At 49.1% G+C, this 20,962-nt stretch overlaps 1 protein-coding gene across 1 annotated transcript in view; it reads left to right on the top strand.

Annotated features, from left to right (window-relative positions):
- The window catches only part of Xxylt1 (xyloside xylosyltransferase 1), a 122,228-nt gene that overhangs the window by 48,515 nt on the left and 52,751 nt on the right, over nt 1–20,962 (top strand). The gene's annotated exons all lie outside the window — the stretch shown is intronic.

Raw genomic sequence — 20,962 nt, 5'->3', positions numbered from 1 at the left:
GACTGATGGCAAGAGAGCTTCATGGTGCACACGCTGCACTGTGGGGCAAATGAAGCATTGCATTGGGCATTGGAAGAACTTGCGTCCCTCCAAGCCTAAGACTATGCGATTCAGAGATTGCACACAGTGCACAGAACTATGAGAGCGACTGAGCCCTGAGCAAGAAAGGCCACCTTGTGATGCCCGATTTCCAGTTCCTGCGAATGTAATGGGGGAGGCCATGTGCAGCCAGTGGGCATCCTGGCTCTTGATCCAAAAAGTGCCTAGCAGAGGCTACTGTAGGACTTTGCATTTCTGAAGGGCTTCTGAGGGGGCAACAGTTCCTTGGGTCACGATTTGCTCTGCTTTGGTGGTGGTTGGGGGTGGGGGGTGGCTTGAAGAAGGGAATTGTGGGTAGCCCGAGAACAGCCTGTGGTAACTTTAAATTCTAGAGCACTTGGCAGAAGGCAGCCGAGGTAGTCTAGGAAAGCAGCACTGACCTTTGAATCCTCACACTGGCCAGGGAGGCTGTGACTGGGGTCTGAGTACAAACTCAGCGTAGGAAATGGGAAGGAAGGACCCCTGGCCTCGGAGCACCAGAGTCATCCAGGTGAGTACGTGACCCCTCCTTAGGGAAGCCAGAGGTAGAAAATGTCAGAAGTGAAGAAACGCCACACTTTGCTTTTGCCTCCAAGGGCATCAGAAGTCAGAGGCTTATTTTTATCAATCAGCATAAATGACCTCATTATCATGGTCAGTAAGTGTCCTCAGATACCAAAGGGAAAAAACGGATCTCTGTGAGCAGGACCCAGACATACTAGAGGCTTGTCTCCTGTTCTGGACGTCGTCCTCCTGGTGTTGGCATAGACCATGGCCCTTCATCATCTCTTCCTTCCCCCACTGCACTGCAGATGTGTGGAGTTTCACCATCCACTAATCAGATTATCATGGGAGAATGTCCCCAGCTGGGCCGGTTTCCATTCTTTGTTCTTCAAGTTCAAAGACACTGAGCATTCCGAACGCTGACCACTCTTCTGTTTCCAGAACAGAGTGCCTGTGCAGTCGTCCTGTATACCCTGCCCTGCTGTGGCTAGAGAGTGGATTTCCACTGCCCATTACAGCACTGGAGACTGACCCGGGGCCTCACAGAGCCAGGCAGGGACTCTAGCACTGCCCATGGGCCTGTCTCTTGTTTTACTCGCTGAGACAAGTTTACCCAGGCTGGCTTGAAATCCACTCCCTAGCCCATACAGACCCTGGACTTGTGACACTGCCATGTCAGCTCCAGTGTAGCCAGGGTCACAGGCCTGCTCCACCAGCACAGCTTCCCTGCCCTCTTCCTCTTCCTTTTCCTACCGATCCTTTTGTACATCAGTAGCTGAAAGGTCATGTGAGGAACTGTCTCTGCAAAGGGTAGCTACTCACAGAGCTGCCTGGCCTTCAATCTGTACAGTCTAGGGGAAAACATCGTAAAACATAGAGCTCTGCCACTCAGGAATTCCATGCTGGGAGGATTCAACTCGGATAAAGTGACCAATGTGTCTCTTTAATGTAGATCATTTTATTGCTGACGATGAGAGTGCTCTGACTGAAGAGAAACTTCAGGTCTCCTCTTCATCTGCAGTAAACAGTTGCTTCAGGATGCTTTCTCCACTCAGACTGCCGAGGCTGGGTTCAAGTGCTGGAAGTTTACATCTTGTGAGGATTGGGAGGGGCTTCTGTGTACTGCCAGATGAACTCTGAGAGACACTGGAGAGACTGAGACAGAGAGAGACAGACCCAGAGAGACAGAGAGAGAGATAGAGACACACACAGAGAGAGAAAGACAGAGAGACAGAGAGACAGAGACAGAGAGAGTGACAGAGAGAGCCAGAGACAGTCAGAGAGAGCGAGAGAGACAGAGAGAGCTGAATCATTTTCAGGATCTTGTTAAACTTCCAGGCTCAGCTGTGGTTACGGCAGGAAGGAGAGGAGCTTCCTGCTCCCATGTTAAGTCTGCTGGTGTTTGCTCAGCTCTTGCTATGATCTTCTGATCTAAGGTGGAAATCCAAAGGAGAGTCAGCGAGGTGTGGAGGCCATTGCTCATTCCATTCTTAGTGCTTTGGAAGGCGGGATATGAAACGTGGAGTGATGTGCAGTGTACAAGTGAAGGTGTTGCCACACTGACTACTGTCCCTTCACACTGAACCGACACACCCTGCATGTGTTGTGTGTAACAGGACATGTACACATCTGTAGGAGGGTGTGTGCACATGTGTGGCAGCGACTGTGCACATGCATGCACATTACAGAGGCCAGAGGAGGATGGTGGGTACAATGAGGGACGTTCTTAAAGGGCCCGCGCTGAGCTCTGTGAGGGAGGTCTTGGCTTAGGAATCCACTTCAGCTCTTGCTTTGATGGTTGTTTTTGATCCTAGTGGACCTCAGAAGACGAAGCCGCAGACCCACCAGCTTCCTGGAACTGGGAAGTGCTGCACACCCAAGGGGGCTGCTGGACGTTTCTTCTCCTTTCTAGATTGTAAATGCAACCTGTTTTTAAATTGAAGATTCTTTTTATTCTAGAATCTAAGATGGTGTTCTGCTCCTAAATCAAGATGTCTCCCAGATGACAGGGCCACAGTCATAGGAGGTCTCAGGCTTGCCAGCTTTCTCTAGCTCTCTGATCCCCATGTTGATTCCTGCCTGGTCTTTGGGTCTGGAGAGGCTGGGGTCACTCTCTTCGGGATCTAGGGTGAGTAGTAACCAGGCTCTTGTTGGCAAGCAAACCCCAGTCTAGAGGAACCAGATCTCTCTGGATTCTGGAAACAATCTGGCTTATTTGAATTACAGTAGATGGACGACAACACTGGGGGCATCTAAGGGTTTAGGGCCAGCACTGGGGGAGGACAAGACTCAGTGGAGATACATAGTGAGCAGGACAGAGTAATGAATTTAGAGGTTTCAGACATGGACATAGCCTCACATTGGCAGACGATGTGAACTCCATCAGTCATTGTTCTGCCCAGGTTCTAGCTTCTTTGTAAGATGAGAGTACGTACTTTACAAAAACATTGTAAGAACTTCATTGAGTTTTATAGAGAGTAAATGAAAATATTGTATGCATATATATCAATATTTTATGATGTTTATACATATATCCACATAATCGTTTCTTTCTACTTTATGAGCAGAGTTTGAAACCCTCTCTCCTGGAAGCACACTGGCAGGCACATCAGTAGGTCCACAGTGAGCACCGTCTCCCTGGCCCCGAGCATTGCCTGGCTGCTTCTGCCCTGGCAGGTTTATGTCTGGCCTTTTATGGAGACGTAGTTGTTGTTGTCATCAAAAACAGTTGTTGTTGTCTAAAAAGTATATTTAACATAAAGGGGTGTGAAATGTAAGGCCTTCTATTGTTCTTTTGTTTACATTTCCTTCCTTTCATGGTGACTTTGGGGATTGCTGTCTTCACAGTCCTGATGGGGAGAGCAGACCTTGGCTTCTTGCTAGGTTCCAGGAACAGGAAACAAGGCTTCCTCCCCTGCAGGACTTATGGAAACCACTGGTGGTGGGGGCAGTACCCTGTACTCACCTAGAATCTGACTTTTATTGATTTGCTCAAATAATTGGTTGATTTCTTTAGAGACTGACTCAGAACTTTTAGAATGGAAGTGCTACACACCAGCACCTTGTCAGTTGCCATCTGTGACAAGCAATGCCAGCCTCATGACAGATGACACGAGTTGAGCGGTTCCTAGTTGCTAGCCACTGTTGTGTTCTCTGTGCAGTGATTCCTAGTGAGCACAGCCACCAGTTAAGGTGACGTCGAGGGCTCAGTGTTTCCCCATCTGGAAGAGGAGAAAAGCAGCCTAGAAAGCTTACATGGCCTGCCCTGTGCACACCTGGCTAAGTGGGAAGATGATGACGAGGCATCCGGGACACTAGTCAATTAGCTAAGTAATGTGATAGTCACTGTTCCTGACATAAGATGTGGGATATCTCTTGAAATGGAAAGTGTATTTGTCACAGCATTTTATGGGTGCTCTTAGGGAAACCAGGGCTCCCAGGACAAACCCTAACATCCTTTTAGACCTCACCTTGCATGAGTGCCTGTGAGTTAATTAGATGCTTTGTGTGTAGTCCCCACACTCCGCTGCCCTGTGTGGTGCGGTAGCTAGGGAGGACAGATAGACTATGAGGTCAGACTAGGGAGGACAGATAGACTATGAGGTCAGACTAGGGAGGACAGATAGACTATAAGATCAGCACTGGGTTAAGCCTGTGGTGCTGACCCACTGGGCCCCAGCTCCTGCCTGGAGGAATTAGGCCAGTAAGTCTCTAGGTTGTCATGGTCACCAGGTGAGCTAGGTCAGTGACCCCTGCAAACAGCCAAACAGTGCTCACAGATGCACTCACTATCTCATCACCTGCTTTTCTTCCTTGGGCCTGAGACGTCCACTAGATTAACACAGCACTGGCTCGCAGAGACTGACTGGGTAGGCGGGGTGTGTGTGTGTGTGAGTGGGGGGGGGGGCATGGAGTACACACGGTTGTGAAGAACGCTCTTTGGCTTGTGTCCTAGGGTTTTATTGCTGTGAAGAGGCACCATGACCAGGGCAATTCTTTAAGGACAACATTTAATTGGGGCTGGCTTACAGTTTCAGAGGTTCAGTCCATTATTGTCATAGTGGGAAGCATGGCAGTGTGTAGGCAGACATGGTGTGGAGAAGAAACTGAGAACCCACTTCCTCTAACAAAGCCACACCTCCTAATAATAGTGCCACTGCCCATGAGCCAAGCGTTCCAAGGCAGGATTTGTGGAGCCATTCCTATTCAAACCACCACGGTGGAAACCGTTGTCAACACTTAGCAGCCATCCTTAGCTGAGGAAAAAAGCCGAGCATCCTCAGGGGGAGCAAAGCTTCCAAAATGTCCTGACTTGTAGAATAAAATGTGCCCTAGGTGCCTCCTGCAGACGGCTCCGCGGACTGGGCGAACCTCTTTTATCTTCCTCCTCTCTTGAAAGGAATGGACCATAGCATTTTAATTTTTTATAGCTGAAGAACTTAGATGCCTTTGGCTTTGAGAATCTTTTCACAGCAATTCCTGTGATGGGCTAGGGTTGTTACAGTTCCACTGAGGAGTGCAACTGTGGCTGTTGCCAGGCTAGGGAAGTGTGCACACCTGTCTAAGGGACCTTTGACTAATACAGAGTAGGAACCATGCTGTTGGGCTTAGGGGCCTGGTCACACCCGTGACAGTGATCAGACAGAACCACATAAAGTCTGACCCTTATCTGTGTGCCTGCTTATCTCCAGGGCCTGCAGAACCTGCAAGAGCGCAACCCCATAGGGAAAAAGGAACAGGAAATTGTTCAGAAGGGATAGATGAAGTGAGAAAACAAAACAAAACAGGAAATGGCTCTGTAATGGGGGAGGGTGCAGCCGTAGACCATCCTGAGAGCCAGGCCGGTTGAAAGACAGGTCATCCCTTCTGACAGTTCTTCCTGGTCTTCCAGAAGCCAGGCTGTGGTCCTTGCTCTTACCGAAGGACTGTCGGTGACCTCCCGTCCCTGGCTTCTTGAAGGCTCTGGAGTTGGAATGGAAGCTGTGTGGATAGAAGCTCAAGTAACTCAGGAGGGCCATGCCTTTCCTGCCGTCCTGGCCTTTCCTCGGCTGCCTTTCCTGCCGTCCTGGCCTCCCACTGCTCCGTGCTGCCCCGACTTCTGTCTCTGCAGATTCTTTCCCACTTAACTCCACCCTGCCCACCTGGAGCCTACCTCTGTGGTGGTGACAAAGGAAGAAGAAAGCTCACACAAGCCACCCCCGTAGGAGTGCAGATGCAGGGGTCTTTTGACAAAAGCCACACACATCTAGGGAATCATTTGGTAGTTGTGGCTTGTTTCCAAATCTATGCTACATGTTGATGTGAAATTTAGAAAAAAAAAAAAATCACCATTTTTGCTTCCCTTTCAGGAAGGGCGAAACTACTTAGCAGGCATAGACTGGGCTGTTTCTCGTTCCCAGAACTGTTGCGGTTATCATGAATTTATTACCTAACAAGTGCGTCATCCGGTGGTTTCACTCTCATCTCCATCCCTAATCTCTTCGAGCTACTCTGTCCAGCGGTACACCTGTACACAGTGCCCACAATACCCACAGAGCTCTCTTGCTAATGACGCTTCAGTCAGGATTAGGGTTTAAATAGTGCACAGCTGACCCTGTAATCCACGTGCTTTCCCGTCAGGGTTGAATACTGCATTTGTAGAGGGAGCTGCTGAATTGGGTCAGAGAAGTTTAGAGGTAGGAGAACTTGGTCCCATCTCTAGGACCTTTGATCTCAGAGGGGATGTTCAGTGCCCTAAAGACAAGTTGGTGCAGCCACCAGAGGCAGGGTCTTCCATCTCTGCACGTTTTGACTTTTGAAAGTTTCTTCTTATTTTGTCTAAAATCTGCTTTTATATATTGATTGTTACACCAAGGTCTGAAGGGAAGCCCCAGTTCCTTTGTTCCTGAGATCCAAAGACAGCATCCAGTCAGGGGACACAGCTCCATTTTCCTTGTGTGTTCTCCACTGGAAGTTCCTCCAGTCTGCTCACTCTCTGGACTGTGAACACGTGGGTTACAGGGTCAGCCTGTGTTGTTCCATCCTGTTCCCCCTAAAATGTAAGGGTGCCGCTGGGAGAGTACAGGAGCGCCCCCCCCCCCCCCCGTGTGTGTGAAGAACGTGCGCCTCAGTTGATCTAGTGCAGCGCTCGCTCTTATACAGAGCTGGATATACAGTGCTGGTTCTCACTCCCAAGCCCAGCATGGCGACTGCGGCAGTCCACTCCGCATAACAGAGTCCTTCAGAGGACTCCATTCTAACTCTGGGTTGAATGTAGAGGCCATGTGGTGGGCCTTCTAGGGAGAGCAGGACTAGCTTCTCACACTGGCCTCAAAATAAGAAAATGGGAAAGGAGGAGGGGCTGAGGCTGGGTTGATGGCGCTGCAGAAGCCGGAGTTGAATGGTTTGAATCTACTGCTTCTACCTAGTTCTTCTTCTCCGATCACCTGGATGTAGGTCCAAGAGGAGGAGGCAGAGGAGGCCTCAAAAGCTATAAGCAGTCCCGTGTCAACTGTGGCGTCAGACTGCCAACACTCACTTTTCATCTGTTTTCTTCAGACATGGAATTCTTAGATTCTTAAGTGTGTAGTTGAATTAATTTTGGCGTGTGTGTGTGTGTTATCTATATATTTCTGGTTACTGAACTCATCTAGTTCCCATCTCCTTACTTTTGAGAAGTGGATTTCTTCATCTTGGATCTGTGTGGCTGATTAGCCCAGTACCACAGCAGTGTTCCTTGGTCACCCCTATTAAAACATCACCAAGTTTAGTCTGGCCCTGAGACCTGCCTCACCGGGTTGTGTCAGAGACAAACTCCTGTACCACCCTACATTTCTGCTTTGTGACCAGTGAGTCTGGTGGGTGCGTTTCTCTCTTTTATCAATTCCTTGATGAAGTTCTTTAGTGTGTGCTGAATTCACATCGGTTTTGAATAGTGTGGCCCAGTCCTCATCTCAAATTCTATTTCTAGCAGATCCTGGGTGCATGAGCTCTGTGTGAGATGTATTGCTATGGTAACTGTGCCTTTTTTTTTTTTAATAGATAGGATTATTATTCTATAACGTTGGCTGATCTGGAACTCATCGGCCTCAACTTTGCTGCAGTTCTCCTGCCTCAGCCTCCCAAACGCTGGGATGACAGGGAGACCCGCCACCCAAGCCGGGAGTAGTGGCTTCCATGTCCATTATTGAAAATAGACTATTATCAGGTCCAACCTAACCTTCAGCCTTTTGCAGCATATCAGGGATTGCATCTCTGTGCCGAGATGCAAACTAACGCCACATTCTGCTCCACTCGAGGAGCTACACAGCGGAGGGAGCTTAATATCCTAGAGGAGTTAATCAGAGAGTACTGCATGCCAGGGAGGCAGTGCCTGCTGACAGCTCAAGGGGAATTGTTTGCATAACAACATAAGGCAACAGACACAAGGCTTAAGAACAAGATCAGCTTCCTGTCTGATTTTGTGCCACTTGTTCCCAGATTTTCGTACTACCATCAGGATTGCCAGAGGGGATTTAAACCAAGATCATGAGGCATACCCCAGGGTGGGCAATGGTGTCTCTTCTCCCTTATAGGTCATTCTTGGAGAGGGGTTCTTGTTTAAATTCTGCTATCTTTTAGTCATGTGGGCAGGGAAAGGATTTTCTTGATTTTAGCTTCTAACCATAAGCTAATGATTTCTACATTGGAGAGGCTGGGCTGTACTGATAAATGAGTTCTAAAATCTCCATGTCTTAACACAGTACATTTGTATGCATATGTTCATGTTTGTGTGTGTGTGTGTGCACATGCATGAATGCATACATATGTGAAGATATGCGTGCACACATACATGTGTGCATTTTTCCAAGCAAATTTGACTCTGGTACAGTGACTTTCTAGGTACCTTCCAAAACCAGAGTCCAGTCTCCACCATCCAGAACACGGGGCTCACTGCCACACTGCAAACGTTTCACTCATTGCTTCTGCTCACCGTCCAATAGCCAGATACTAGTCATATGTCCTCGATTGAAAGCAGAACAGGAGAGCATGGCATGTGTGAACAGCTTGTAAAGAGTCATCCCTGCAACCCGGCTGTGCCTGGGATTGCCACTTGAATGTGTCCAGGCAGGCATGCGCAGCACACACAGCCTGTCTTCTCTCCCAGGCCTGCCATTTCTTCACCTTGGTAAATGGAGTTACAGGAACAAAGTGCAGCCAGGCCGACTGGGTTCCTGCCATCACTGTTCAGGGTGTGGCCTGGGCCTCTGTGGGCCTCAGCTCAAACTTTCTCAGACTGTCCTGCTGCTGTTGCCGTCTCATAAGTCCCACGGTGTATAACCAGTTCATTTCTTCACTCCTCACTGTCTGGTGCAGGATATTGTGTGTGTCTTCACCTGACTCAGGAACCCCCCCAGCCTTCCTGGTCGCCACCTCTCTAGCTGGCTGAGAGGTTGCAGTCACCCCATGTCTGGAACAACTGCTCGGAATGGTTATTTATCCTGACCCCAGCTGGGTACAAGTGTGTGGCTGGGATAGAGGTGGGGAACGTCGGCAGTGGTCTCATCTACCCTCATTCTGCCTGCTTGGCCTGAATGTACACTTGTTCTGTCGTGAGAGTGTGCTAACACAAAGTAGAATGACAGAGCCAGATTGAGATGCCGAGGGCAAGAGCGGTCGGCATGGAGACAGTGCTATCCCTTAAGCAGGGGTTGGGTCATGGGCCTAAAATTCAGGGAGATGCAGGGGACTGCCACCTTCCTGCTCTCTGCTGCCTCTCAGCACCGTCACTGGGCACCAGCTCTTCCTCCTGTGGAAGTGGACAGAGGAGGGTTTATAAATATGTTATCTGATTGAAAGAATGCAGAGTTCCCCGTGGTAACCAGGACAGGCATTCTGTGTTCTACTTCCATCAGACATGTGGCTTGCTGCACTGTTGGTGCGTGCACTCAGAGGGTCTAGCCCAGACCCTCCACCCCGCACCCAGGAGAACATGGACTTACCCCATCCCTCAGGGGTAGTGCAACCGACTCTCCGCTTCCTGAAGGAGCGGTTTTCCTCCTGACCAGACTGACTTTCCAGCTGCTTCTCCTTTCTGTCATCATTATTACATTGCAAACCCCTCATGAGGTGCAGAAGGAAGGAGGAGCAGTTCTAGGTTTTTCTTAAGGCAAAGAGAAAGACTTGTCCTTGGCCAGAAAAATCCCAATTCAAAATGAGCAAAGAGTTTTTGACAGGCCCTGATTACATTACAGGAGTATAATGTAACCAACCTAACTGTACAAGATACAAAATAAAACGCATGTTGCCCTTGACCATAAAAGACAGCTCTTTTTCCTCTTGTCTGTCTATCCAGTGTTTCTTGTGTTCACAGGTTACACCTGGCTTCTCACTGCAGTTATTTGGGAATTCTTTCAAGATGGGTAGCTCTCCCTTAACTGGGACTCTCATTCTCTGCACCTGCGTATTGGCCATGAGCACTCCGGCAGCACCTCAGAAAACTGTGTGTGTGTGTGTGTGTGCGCGTGCGTGCGTGTGTGAATACACTAGTCTGTGAAGGTCAGTGGGTGGGCATCTTACCTTTCTTACCTTAGTTTTTGAGAGAAGTTCTCTTCATGGACCTAGAACTCAGTTTTTAGCTACATGCAGTATGCTGGCTGACAGTTCCCCAGGATCTGCCTCTCTCACCCGCTACGTGCTAGTTTTATGGGTGTATGCTGTACCTGGCTTTGTACTTTACCCAGTGAGCCATCTTCTCAAGTCTAGAATAGTCTCAAAATAAATTGCCCTGCCCTGTCTTCAGGAACCGGACCCTAAATGCAGACCTGTGGGAATCCTGCTTTGGTGTGAAGGGAAGTGGATGGGGGTGGGGGCTCCATCAGAGTAGTATAGACCGTTAACCTCCGCACGAGCTGCCAAGAACAAGCTAAATGTTGTTTGTTTCCATAGGAATGCCAGAGTTTTCCCTTCAGACAGGCATGCAGGAAATTAAACCACAAGAAAGGCCAAGTGGAATTTCTTAACCCACCCAAAACAATGAAATGTGGAGTGTGGGTTTATGGTTGGAAAGTGACTGGGTAAGAATAGCATGGACCAGCTCCACATGTCTGCCTCCTGGGCTCCCAGAATGTGGGCTTGTGTAGACTGCGGGGAGGGACCATGCTTGGCTAGAGGCCTGCCTCCTTTGGGAAGGCTGGCATTGCCTAGCATCTCCTGCCAGCATCCTTTCTCTCCTAGCTTGGCTTTTAACAAGCTGACCAGTGTTCACAGAGCCTGCTTTAGATGTGTAGACAATGTGAGTGTAAACTTAATGGCAACATTCATCCTCACCCTCAGCCATCCTTGTCTGAAGTGACATCTTGTGGAGGGGTTGCTTGGCCTGAGTGACCTCCTTGCACACAGGAACTGGCTGAACTTTCCAGTCATGGCCTTGCATCCTCACTGCCTCTGAGGTCGCTCCCTCAGCGCTGGGCTCCCATTAGAGCTCTGAGGACCCACGCTCACACTTCCCAGAAAGACCTGCTTTTAGCAGGTGTGGCTTTTTTTCCAGCTGAGCCCCAACTTGCTGCCATTGCCTTGAACTTCAAGATGTGCCAGGTGGTAGGAGGTGGCAGGAGGTGAGGGGGCACAGTTAAATCAACGGCAGAAGAAGAATGCAGTGAGAGGCACTCCCACCTGGTATTGGCATTTGCTTTGAGAAAGTGCTTTTAGAATCACCATCAACAACCCGTGCAGAGGCAGGCAGGAGCTTCTAGGTGGTCTTAGCAAGGAAAAGGATTTTAGAAGTTCTGACCACTTGAAGACAAAATCATAAAGTCCTGGTCCTATCCAAACCTTAAATCTGATAATCATAGCCTAAAACAGGTATTTCTTTGTGGTAATTAATTGTCTTTTAAAATACTCTAATTTGAAGGCAGCACACAACCATCTTGAAAATTTATTTACGAAATAATTAGACATCTCCACTCTCATGTTTTAGCTAGTTTTATTTGCATGTAATATATCTATCCACACATTATACATATATTAACATGTTTTTACATGTTACATTGTGTGTTACAGTATATAACTTTGGATGTTGTTTGTTTCTGTGACTACAAAGATATGAGTATGTATGGTAGAAAACTTGGGTAAGTGTAATAGGTAAATTTAAAATGATGTAGAATTCTGTCATGGCCAAGGGTAGCTGCTGCAGCTGACCTTGGTCCTCCCGGCCGTCACCTCCTTGTATGGTTCTCAGTCTTGGACTTCAGCTGCTTGTTACTTGTTTGTGACAAACAGGATATAGTGGAAGTGCTGCTCCTTAACTCCCAGGTAGTTAAACCTGGGTCTCCTGGAACACCTGTCCTTGACGAAGCCCCTCTTGGGACTCAGCAGCCACACCAGATGAAGCCAGAACTCTGGGACTACCCACATGAGAGCACTTGGAGCTCACAGTGACACTGAGTCCCACATCAACTTCTGGCAACATGCACAGTCATCTTGGATGCCTCTCTTAGCCACCCTTGTTGATGGCTCAGCCTTGCTGCTGTTTGTCCAGTCACGGAGATTACGAAAGGGCCATCCACAGCTAAGCCTCATTTGTCTACAGGGATAACTGCTCTCTGGAGCCATTGCTGTTCTCAGTTAGTGGTTTGCTACACAGCAGCAGGTACCTGGCAAATGTAAGGCCAGGCCAAAGAAATGCTCAAGGCAAGAAAGACCTGTGGAGCCATTCGGGCTTCTACTCTGCGGCCATAGCAGGTTCATGGTTGCTGTGAACATTAGTTCTCAAACATCAGTAAAACAGAAAGGGAGGCATTGAGAAGCATTCCAGCCTGGCACATCGTTGGTCCTAAGTTAATGTTAGCTGCCACTTGGTGGTATTAAATGGTCATGAAGTAAGAACACACCCTATTCCTCAGCTGTAAGGAGAATGCAGGCTGATCCTGGCATGATTACCCTTCCACAGGCTGCCATACAGCCCAGCAGCAGGATCAGCCACATGCCATGCTTACTGGGTGGCAGTGAGCGGCCATGACTCTTCAGGCCAGGACAAGATGGAAACAGCAGAGAACGTGAGATGGAAATCTTGGGTTTGCATTGTTGAGGTTGGGCACAGTGCCTGTCATTTCTGAGCCTTGCACTCCACACAGTGCTTGGCACCCTGTGGGACCCTGTGGCCTGGGCTGACCATCAGTGAGGTGAGGTCCCTACAATGTAGTTTAGCTGTTCTGTTTTGTTTTGAGTTTACCTTAGCCCTTCCAGGTTCATATTTCACTAAATAAGGTAGAACTCATTGTATATTATCTTTAAAAGACAAGCTTGGAAAGAAAACTTGGTTTCTAAAGTGCTTCCAACACACTTCCCCACACTGACACTGACTGCTGTGAGAATGAACAGGAGCCCTAAGCCTGGCTCCTTGTAGGCTAGCTCCTGCTGTAGAACGTTAGCCAAGAAGGGAGGGAGGCGGCAGAAGGCCACCGCGTCTGTAGAGTAGCACTGTAGCTAGACAAACCCTGTCAGTGGGCACTAAATAGGTAAGACCTTGTCAGTCTCAAACTGTTCCTACACAGTGCTGTCTTTGTAAACAATGGAAGGTAACATTTCAGGGATCAGAGGCAACATCACTGATGATGAGACAAATGAACAAAACAAGGCCTGGTGGCAGGGACCCAGTGTGGCTTCTGGGGTGTTCCCAACATACGTGCAAAATCTGGTCTTGATCACAAGGAAACATCAGGCCTTCCCAAACCCAGGGATCTTTTATGAAATCACCCCTTAAGCTATTCCAGGTCATGAAAGAAAGGAAAACACAAGGAGTTATGGAGCTGTGACAACAATTTGCAGGCAATCCTAGACCAGAAATATCATTTTTCTTTTTTGACAGCTGACAAATGTGGAATGGGACCAGGGACGTGATGGCCCTGAGCTGCTGGTGTTAACCTCAGAGTTCAGCTGCTCTGCTGGCCTGGGTGTCTTGTTTCCTAGAGAGTCTGTGCCAAATAGTTAAGAGTTTAAAACCTTTTTGTTTCTGTTTTGTTCTCTTGTTTTCAACTGTGGTTATGTCAATTCAGCATTGTCTATTAAGTCCTTCATTAAAATTAAAACAAGAAACTTAGATTTTTAATTAAAGTAAAATAAAAACCAAATTAATTAAACTAAGCTAAGATTTAATTACAACCAGGGAATGAATGACTTTATTCTTAAGTACAGTTGGATAGAATCTTTTCTGTTACGGACAAGGTTATAGGAAGTGGTAAGGGGGCGAGACTCCTGCTTCGGAGGAGAGCAGTTGTTTTTAAACGAAAACTGGAGTTTGACTCCTGGTGCGGGGCTAGGCTCCCAGTCCACCTTCTGTGCCATTCTTGGTGGACCCACAGAGTGTGCAGAAAATGGGCAACAGCAGGGGGCGCCGCTGAGTGCTGAGAGGCGGAGGCAGACATGGGCTGGGAAGCGTGTGAGGGACGCCTGAGGTGCTCAGCACGTGAGTACCTCATCTAGCTGTCCAACGCTGCAGTGGACAGTAGAGAGTAGAGACATAGTAGTCACGAGTATAGCATGACACCTTGGCAAGAGATGGCTTAAGAGCTGTTCCCTGGGCAGCTTTCTATCTCCAGTGATTAAGTGTTGCTAATGAAACTGGTTTTCTTCTGCTTTCGAAGATGAGGGAGCGGTTCCTGCAGTAGTCGAGGACTGCAGAAGCAGTCCCCCTTGGTCACTGGTGAGAAATGGCTCACGTCGGTCCATCCAGTCCTTTTTACTTTTGTGGACAATCCCCAGTTGTCTGCATGCTCTGTTGGTGAAGGGCTTGGAGCAACACTTGGAGAAGGGCGAGTCCTGCAAGAGAAGGAACACAGGTGGCTCATCTCACTGGGGAGAACCACTGGCCAAGCTCAGATCTACCAGAGGGGCAGGCGAGGCAGAGGTGCTAAAACGTGGGGAGTAAACTCTTTCTTGCCTTGGCACCATAGTAAGGAACCTGTGAGTAAGCGTCCATGGCCAGCCTAGTCAAGCAGTGTACAAAATGTGGGACAGCCTTGTCTAGGACAGTGGAATGGGAGTGAGAAGGCCTCGGGCCTGACAGTCTGTGGGGCAGCCATCCTTGCGTGGTTCAGCTGTGGTCTTCTGTGTTGGAGCCACTGTTACCTTACATGCTGCTCTGTGTATGTGTCTGAGCCCACCACAGTGCTGCACCTGATCCAGGGTGGTTGTAAGGGGTAAATTACCCAAAGCACAGGGGAAAGTTTTATGAACTGGGATTGCACTTTGAGAAATGCAACACACTACAAAACAATACTGAGAGCTTGTATCTGTCACATGAGCAAACATAAGGGTGGGGCTGTGGTAGACAGACCCTGATAGGCTGGGCAGAGAGGCAGGGGAACGTCAGCTGCCAGGTAGGGTGAGGAGCTGCAGCTGGCAGGCAGAGCAAGACTTGGTTTTTTTTTTTTTTTTTTTTCCCCTGTATTTAAACTAAATCTTTACAGGGATGAAGGCCCCATTGCCAGCAGCAGAGAGGAAGTGGTCAGAGCAGGGAAAGAAAGCAAGCCCAGGTTAGAAACAAGGCCCCAAGACTCCCGAGAACCTTGGCAGGAGAAATCTGGGAAGTCCAACAGTGCTGATTTGTGCAAACCAATGGTATTGTGTTCAGAAAACATTTGTTAAGTCTGTCCATTGAGGACTGGATTCCATAGCTTCTGCCTCCACAGGGTCCGTGAGAAAACCCTCTTGGTAGTAAAGAGCAAGGCCAGGCCTCAATCCATCCATTTAACAACCCTGTGAGTCGAGGGAAATGTGCTCTCACCCCAATAAGAAGAGCTCACACTTTTTTGAGTGAGCGAGCGCAAGTGCATGTGTGTGTGCATGTGTGCACAAACACACACACATTCAGTTACACTCTATACTCACCCAATGTCTCTGGCAGGTTCTCTCTCTCTATCTACCTCTACCTCTCTCTCTCTCTCTCTCTCTCTCTCTCTCTCTCTCTCTCTCATATATATAGACTCACAGGTACCATGGGGGCTCCACACTATAGAATGGTAGATTTACAGATCACAAAATAGGTGTGTGAGTTATAGTTTTATATGAGCAATAGAAGTGAAAAGAAATTTGAGACTGGGTGCTATGTCTGACATTGTTTGCAAATGTCGAATTCGATTCTGTTCTTTACTAAAGCAGGTGGTTTCCACCTAGTTAGAATGCTGAGGGTGAGGAGAGAGAGTCCTGTGGTCCTGATGTGGGACCAAACCCTGGGTCTTCCTCTAGTCAGTCAGTCCTACACAGCAGGAGCTGCGAGCTATAGCCATGCCTCGGCCGAGCCGCAGCCAGCGCACAGGTTTCCATGCCTGGTTCTAAGAGGGCTAAGTAGGGCTAGAAGAACGAATTTTTTGTGTAGCTGATATATCAAGTTGACTATAGACAATAATTTCAGCCCCCAGGCCTTTACCAGAGTTGTGCATGGGGTGTATGGCTCATAGGTGCTCCTCCCGGGAGGTGCAAGCAGCCTTTAGTATGGAAATCCTAGATTCACACATAGGAGGCCAGGCCATCCACAGACCTGCATGTCTGTGAGTTGGCCTTTCCCTGGCATCCAGAGGCCTGGAAGGCGGGATGTGGATGTGTGTGTGTGTGTAAAGACTTTGGAGCCCCAGTGTTTTGGTGTGAATTCACTTCCCAGATATACAGCATGATTGCCTGCCTTAGCCTCCCTGTCAGTCGTCAGGTAGAACTGATAATGTCAGCCTCCCCCTGTGTTTGTATCAGCCCGTGAATCCAATAGACCTGCATATGTCGACTGTTGCCATTGGAGATTTCCAACTTTGCTGGCATTACATTCCTTTTCCACAAGTCTCTCCCCTGGTCTGCTCAGTGAAGGGAAATCCCCACAGCCTTCCGAGTCCTCAGACATGAGAATTGTGAGGGTCCTGGCCCAAGGCCCTGGACTCCTGCACCTGTTGCTGCATTTCTTCACATTAACTATTCCATGGCCAGCCAGCGGCCCTGCAGATGGAGCTTCCATCTTGCAGACGGAATTGGGAAGGGCACTTTGAGAGTCAGGGTCACAGCCAGTTGGGAAGGACCCAAGTTGTGAAAACTAGCAGCACTAACTCCACTCCTAGGGACACATCTCTCTCGTGCTTGGACAGTACCCCCAAAGGGAGAAGCCAGGCTGTAAGATGCAGAAGGACTGTGCTCCACCGACCTCCACACATCCCCTCTGAGTTCACGACTTCTCATGGGTGGAGAGTCTCTGCCCCTCCAGTTGCTCTCCAGTTCCTACAAGTCAGAGGTTCTGCCCACAGCAGTTAAAAAGCAGCAGGTCTGATAAGGTGGCAAGTTGTTGCAGTATTTCAGGACAGGGAAAACAAGCCACTCTCCAGACATCTTCCAGAATGTGGAACTCTGAAGTCACATAGCAGGACATCATTTCCCTTCACTGCAGACACTCAGTGGGCACTAGGAAGCCATCTGGAACTCCCTGGGATGGCCTGTCTCTTCTCTCAGGATGTTTGCCACCATGGTGGCCAGGCTTACCTCCACCTCTCATCCCTTCCTACCCACTGTGTGTGTGCTAGCGTGTGTCTACCAGGCATTGTTTCAGAGGACAAGAGAGGGCAGGGGTGGGGAAGGCATGTGCAGTTTCTTTTACCCCCCCTCCCCCGGGACTCTTTTCTCGTGTTTGTTTTGGGGTGTCACTAAGTATTCAGTCTGGCTTGTAACCCCATCCCCAGTCAGATGACATGCTCGTGGCTGCCTTAATTGGAAGCTGATGATCTGCTCCCAGCGTATTTCCACTCGGGAATGTTGAGTTGGGACTGTCCCAGCCAGTCGGGATGTCATGACTGTGACCTTCTGCAGCACAGTCCCACCTTACCTGGCTTAGCAGGTGTTGGCTTCCAGAGACAGTCGGAAACTCTGAAAGAGGGCTGCTAGGACCAATCATGGTGGTAGTCATGGGGTCACAGAGGTCTAAAAGGCCACATCTGTAGCTAGCATGTTCCATCTGTCCTTCATTTCCAAGCTTAGTAGAGCCAAGTTCTGGCTAGAGCAGTGTCTTTGCCCTGACACTGGAGTCAAGAGCATGAAGATGAGCAGAGATACCCCAGTGAACACCAAGCTCTGGACCAGAGAGCCCGCCTGGGCTCTTCACTTCTTCCCACTGTGGGTTGACATCCTCCAGGGGCTCCCAAGCCTTTTGTTCACCGTAAAAACCACTCTCTGACCCCATAAATGCCACCCCACGGTGGGAAGCCAGATAGTCCTCCAGGCTCGGTCTTCCCCGCAGAGGCCAGTCAGCTAGTGGCAGGCCATGGTGCTCCCCAGGGAGAACTCTCATCTCAGTACATCTCATGCCCCACACCAAGCAGTGAGATGGTGTCTCCACAGGCGTCCTTGGGGCTAGAACGTTCAGTGTGGGGTCTGCCTCTCTTAGAGGCTATCACAGCCTAGGTACATTCCCAAGGATGTGTAGGCTCCATCTCTTGGATGCTGGGAGGGCGTGGCATTCTTCCCTGAGAGCTGGCTGGAGCTGCGTGGAGCATGAGGATCCCATTTCTATTCTTGGACTCATCCTCAGATTTACATTGTTGTGGCTGACGGGATATCCCATGGCACTTTTTCCCTCTCTCTCTCTTTCTAGGATTGTATGGCCCACATTGGGAGAGTATGGATGAGGTTCAATCCCCAGAGCATCCGTTAGGGAGGTCAGGATTTGACTTCTAGGATCAGCTTTGCTTTTTAGCTTGTTTGAGAGTCTTGATAGATACATTCCTTGACCCTCAGTTTTCTCATCTGTAAAATGGGCAGGTTGGCCTCTGTTATTACTAGGCTTCCTTTCCAGAGCTTGTTTCCTCAGATTATTCTGCCCTTCTCTTTTGTTGTCTTCTCACAGAATTTGGATGGAAGATGTCTAACCAGCCTAACCGGTATCCTTCCATTTAAGACATCCCATCAGCTTTTTCCTCCCAAGTTCTTCCCTCTGCATTACCGCTCTTGTTTACTCTGCCTTGGGGACCATCATCTCATTTAGTCCTTAGTTTTCTGTGGTTCTGTCACCATCCCCCATCAGTATCTTCCTGAGGTTGTCACTATGGTTGTCCCCACATAGAAACCTCTTTTCTCTGCAGTGCTTTGTCTTCTTACATTTCTACCCAACCACCCAGATGTAGTTCCCACAGGAGGATGGTTCTGCCAAGACCAGAGTCCAGGAAGTAGGTCCTTAAAGCAACCCTTGCTGGTGAGCTGCGGCGCCCCCCAAGCATCAGCTGGTGAGCTGCAGTGTCCTAAGCATCAGCCTTTTTTCAGCGGTGACATTTATGCCTTGGCTTCTTGTTTCCTCATTTTATGATGAGGCCTTTGGTCAGGTTGCCCATGTGACAGTTGGAGCTGCCCAGGGCTGTGGGCATCCCTGAGTAGGTGGGCATGTCCTTTGCCCAGCCCTAGGCAGGTGTTCTGCACTTAGGTGAAAGGCCCCTCCATGGCGAGCTGCACCTGCTTCCTTTTCAGCTTGTTACCTGCCCTGACTGCAGGGCTGACAAGGTTGGCGCTGCCTCGCTGAGACGTAATGAGTTCTAAGTAGTGCTCAGGCCTCTCAGTTTCCGTGTGGTGGGGTATACCCCTCCTAGCAGGGAAAGCACTCAGGTCATGGAAGGGCTCATTAAGACAGGAACTCTACCAGTGACAGGGAAGGGGCTCTTCAGGAAGGCTCTCTCTCCAGTGCTCCCTGAGTGATGTAAATATTAAAGTTGGACCACACAGAGAAGTCATAGTCAGCTTCTGATCAAAGAAGCATCCCATGTCTGGTCCACCCCTGTGCATGCATCCTCCAGGAGTGGCCTGTCTGTGCCGAGGCAGCAGTGGACAGTTGGTGGTGTTGGCAGTGCGCGACAGATGAGGCCAGGACTGCCCCCCAGGACCTGCCCAGAGCTGCTGCAGACTGGACTGCCGGGGCATCCAGAGGATGCTTCAAGGGACGGAGGGGCTACCCTATGCATTGACACACTGATGGCTTCAGCATCAGAAGTGTGTTCAAGTAATCGAAAGTGAAAATGCCATAATCTCTTTGCTGTCTTCCATTGACCTCTGAGTTTGGCCTGGGGAGGTGAGGAATGGAGCAAGAATCCACATCTGAGACTCTCTGATGAGATGGAGACTCGTGCTGGAAGGAGCTCGGGGTACTGGGCTTCCAAGTCAAGTCCAAGTTCCATTTCTGCTCCACCACCGACCTTCCATGAGCTTGGGCTCCTGTTTTTTTAGCCTTTTGTTTTATTTTTCAGAGGAGGTCTAATGTAGCCCAGGCTGGCCTTAAACTTGCTATGTAGCTGAGGCTAGCTGTGAGCTCTTTCAAGTGTTGGAATTACAGGTGCATGCCACCATGCCTGGCTTGTCTATTTTACTTTTTCACTTTATTTTTATTTTATGAATGTTTTTAGCTGTGTGTGTGTGTGTGTACACATGTGTATGTGGTGCTCACAGAGTCCAGAAAAGGGTCAGAACCCTTGGAACTAGAGTTATATATGTCTGTAAGCTGTCATGTGGGTGCTGGGAATTGTGTCTTCTGAAAGAGCAGCCTGCACTGTTAACCACTGAGCCATCTCTCCAGCTCCTTGTTCTCAATCCTTCTAAGGCAGTATTTCTATATGTAAAAATGGGGATAATTCTGCCCATTGGTGTGTAGATGAAGTGCGAAGTTGACAGTAGTCTTCTTTGGGGCCACAAAGATGATTGATGCCTTCCCGACCTTCACAGCCCGTCAGCATCACAGGCCAAATGGTCTAGGCCCGTCTTCCTTATTCACAGAACCAGGGTGACATGGTTTTACCACTAGAGATGGTGGTGAGTCCTGTCCCTGTGTCACTAGGGCTCTGCTTCGCTGTATTTAAGGACCACCTGAGATATGGGTATGAATGTTCATGACACAGGCAATGAACAAAAATAAAGAAACGGCTGGACAAAATGTTTGTGTTGTGGGGTTTCCCCAGCCCCTGATGGCCAACCATTGTTAGCTCAATGCAAGAACTTGAGGTTGTTACTTTTACCTTAGGACATTCTTTCCAGGCAAACATTGTCTTTCCCTAGGGCCGGCACCAGGGTCTTTACCCTGTGGCCTGAGTGTGCTTTCCATCCCTAGAGGGAGACTCGTGGGTTATCAGCAGCCAGACCTGACTACTGGGCTTTGGTTTTCTCATTGTGTATGGATGTGGGAGGAAAGCAGCCTCTGGACTTCTTTGTGATGCTGACTGCCATGGGGTCCTCACTTGCCAGGGCAGCTCGTCCTTCCCAAACCCTCTGCCCAGGAGGCAGAGCAGCTGGCTACTCTTATGCGTTGCTCTGTCCTGAGCAGCTGGGTTCTCATCTGTTGTGATTTTTGCTCTTTTTTGTTGTAGAAAAGTCACATAGAATGTGAACTAAAGCTTTGTTTCTGCAAAGGAAAATAGAACAA

This window comes from Mus caroli, chromosome 16, assembly GCF_900094665.2.
Source record: "Mus caroli chromosome 16, CAROLI_EIJ_v1.1, whole genome shotgun sequence".
Classification (NCBI taxonomy): domain Eukaryota; kingdom Metazoa; phylum Chordata; class Mammalia; order Rodentia; family Muridae; genus Mus; species Mus caroli.
The sequence above is the reverse complement of the archived record's forward strand: the minus strand, read 5'-3'. Positions and strand labels throughout refer to the sequence as shown.